General features: G+C 38.1%; 1 non-coding gene across 1 annotated transcript; it reads right to left on the minus strand.

The window, feature by feature from the left end:
* Positions 1 to 3,189: 3,189 nt before the first annotated feature.
* On the minus strand, positions 3,190 to 3,297 carry LOC130971870 (small nucleolar RNA R71). Its single transcript, XR_009083075.1, has one exon. It is a non-coding gene; the product is annotated as a small nucleolar RNA R71 (small nucleolar RNA).
* Positions 3,298 to 3,583: the final 286 nt, after the last annotated feature.

Genomic DNA, 3,583 nt, shown 5'->3' on the forward strand with positions numbered 1-3,583 from the left:
CAATTACTATTTGTTCTTCCATTCAATTCCGCTTGTTCTTTATCCAAGATATCACTTGTTCTTCAACTTGATGAAGGTGATGATTGACACTCATCATCATTCTCACCTATGAACAAGGTGACTGACAACCATTCTTGTTCTACAAGCATTCGAGGCTTGGTGAATATCTCTTGGATTTCTGATTGCATGATGCATGGTTGATCGCCTGACAACCGAGTGCTCGCCTGACAAACGAGCCAGCCATTCCGTGAGATCAGAGTCTTCGTGGTATAGGCAAGAACTGATGGCGGCATTCAAGAGAATCCGGAAGGTCTAACCTTGTCTGTGGTATTCTGAGTAGGATTCAATGATTGAATGACTGTGACGTGCTTCAAACCTGTAACCTACTGGGCGTTAGTGACAGACGCAAAAGAGTGATTCTATTCCGGTAGGGGAGGGAACCAAACCGGTGATTGGCAGCACTGTGACAGAGTGCGTGCATTAGCTTTCACTGCGCGGATGGGAGGTAGCTGCTGACAACAGTGAAACCCTACACGAGCTTGCCATGGAAAGGAGTAAGAAAGGATTGGATGAAGGCAGTAGGAAAGCAGAGAGATGGAAGGGAAGGCATCTTCATACGCTTGTCTGAAGCTCTTACACCAATGATATACATAAGTATCACTATCTTTATCTTCTATGTTATTTTCGTTCATCATCATATACATTTGAGTCTGCCTGACTAAGATTTACAAGATGACCATAGCTTGCTTCAATGCTAACAATCTCCGTGGGATCGACCCTTACTCACGTAAGGTATTACTTGGATGACCCAGTGCACTTGCTGGTTAGTTGTGCGAAGTTGTGTAATGCCATGGAATTGAACCACCAAGTTTTTGGAGTTCATGACCAGGGATTATGAGAGTTGTGAAAAGTATTGTTCACAATTTCGCGCACCAAGTTTTGGCGCCGTTGCCGGGGATTGTTCAAGTTTTGAGCAAGCTTTTGGTAACAATGCCTGGGATTGTTCTAGTTTGGACAACTGACGGTTCATCTTGTTGCTTAGATTAGGTATTTATTTTTTTTTCGAAATTCTTGAAGATGAATTCTAGAGTTTCATGATGATTTGTTGAAATCTGGCTGGCTGAGAAGCCATGTCTAATCTGATTGGACCGAGGTTTCAACTTATCACCACAAGAGCTTGTTGATTCTCATCAATTTTGCTCTTGGAGCAGTGATCTGCTAAGATTTGGCTGACCTTTGGTCATGTCTAGTGTTTTGGACCGAAGCTTTCCTTGAAAGCTTGGCTGGCTGTGAAGCCATGTCTAATTCCTGGACCGGAGTCTTAGACTAGCATTGCACTGATTCCTGGAATTCTCATCAAGGATTTTGATACCTTTTCCCACTTAATTTTCGAAAAACACAAAAAAAAAAATTTACAAAATCATAAAAACCAAAAATATTTGATGTTTCCTGCTTAAGTCTAGTGTCTCATCTTAAGTTTAGTGTCAATTGCATGCATTCATTCATGTGTCTTAAGGATCCTCAAGAAATTCTTGATGATTTTTGTGTTCTAATCTTTGAATTCTATTGACTTGAAGCATTTTGTGTGTCTCATATGCATTCTCATATAGTTAGTGTCAGTAGTATACAAACTGCTAAGTTTGGTGTCTTGCATGCATTGTTAATTGATTCCTTTTGCATTTTGATTATTAAAAATCCAAAAATATTTTTAATTTGTGTCTTTTCAAGTCAATGATACAAAGAATTGAAGATTCAGAACATACTGCAGAGGAATTATACAGAAAAAGCTGAGCATTCAAAAATGCCCAGTGAAGAAGGCAGACTGGCGTTTAAACGCCAGCCAGGGTACCTGGTTGGGCGTTTAACGCCCAAAAAGGTAGCATTTTGGGCGTTAAACGCCAGAATGTAGACCATTCTGGGCGTTTAACGCCAGGATGGTGCTAGGGGGAAGATTCTGTTTTCAAAATCAATTTTTTTCAAGTTTTTCAAAGTTTTCCAAAATCAAATCTTTTTCAAATCATATCTTTTCAATCAAATGTTTTCAAAATCAATTTCTTTCCTTTTTCAAAGATACTTACTAACAATTAATGATTTGATTGAACATTTTTTGCCTTTTCTATTAAGAACGGTTTTATGTTTCAATCATATCTTTTCTTGTTAGGCAAGTCATTAATTTTTAAAATCATATCTTTTCAAATTGTTTTCAAATCATATCTTTTAAAATTGTTTTCAAATCATATCTTCTCAATCACATCTTTTTAAAACCATAACTTTTCAATTAAATCTTTTAACCACATCTTTTTCAAAATAGTTTTCAATCAAATCTTTTAATTTCTAATTTTAAAATCTTTTTCAAAAATCACTTGATTTCTTTTTCACTTTTAATTTTCGAAAATTATCAATCAAATTTTCAAAATGTTTTCAAAATCTTTTAAATGAATTTTCGAAAATTCTCTTCCCTCCTTCCCACATCCTTCTATTTATGGAGTACCACTCCTTCTAAATGCACAATTCGAACCTTATCTAATTAAAGTTCGAATTCATCTTCTCCTTCTTCTTTCTATTTCTCTTTTCCTCTGACATTTCAAGGAATCTCTATACTGTGACATAGAGGACTCCACATTTTCTTGTTCTCTTCTCTTTCATATGAGCAGGAGCAGAGACAAAGGCATTCTTGTTGAAGCTGACCCTGAACCCGAGAGAACCTTGAAGAGAAAGCTAAGAGAAGCCAAGGCACAACTCTCTTTAGAGGACCTGACCGAATTCTTCAAGGAAGAAGAACACATGGCAGCCGAAAACAACAACAATGCCAACAATGCAAGGAAGGTGCTGGGTGACTTCACTGCACCTACTCCTGATTTTTATGGGAGAAGCATCTCTATCCCTGCCATTGGAGCAAACAACTTTGAGCTTAAGCCTCAATTAGTTTCTCTAATGCAACAGAATTGCAAGTTCCATGGACTTCCAATGGAAGATCCTCATCAGTTCTTAACTGAATTCTTGCAAATCTGTGACACAGTCAAGACTAATGGGGTTAACCCTGAGGTCTATAGACTGATGCTATTCCCTTTTGCTGTAAGAGACAGAGCTAGAATATGGTTGGATTCTCAACCTAAAGAAAGCCTGGACTCTTGGGAAAAGCTAGTCAATGCCTTCTTGGCAAAGTTCTTTCCACCACAAAGATGGAGTAAGCTTAGAGTGGAAGTCCAAACCTTCAGACAGAAGGATGGAGAATCCCTCTATGAAGCTTGGGAAAGATACAAACAATTAATCAGAAGATGTCCTTCAGACATGCTTTCTGAATGGAGCATCATAGGTATTTTCTATGATGGTCTCTCTGAACTATCCAAGATGTCTTTGGATAGCTCTGCTGGAGGATCTCTTCATCTGAAGAAGACGCTTGCAGAAGCTCAAGAATTGATTGAAATGGTTGCAAATAACCAGTTCATGTACACTTCTGAAAGAAATCCTGTGAACAATGGGACTAGTCAGAAGAAAGGAGTTCTTGAGATTGACACTCTGAATGCCATATTGGCTCAGAACAAGATATTGACTCAACAAGTCAATTTGATTTCTCAAAGTC

This window comes from Arachis stenosperma, chromosome 3, assembly GCF_014773155.1.
Source record: "Arachis stenosperma cultivar V10309 chromosome 3, arast.V10309.gnm1.PFL2, whole genome shotgun sequence".
Taxonomy (NCBI): Eukaryota; Viridiplantae; Streptophyta; class Magnoliopsida; order Fabales; family Fabaceae; genus Arachis; species Arachis stenosperma.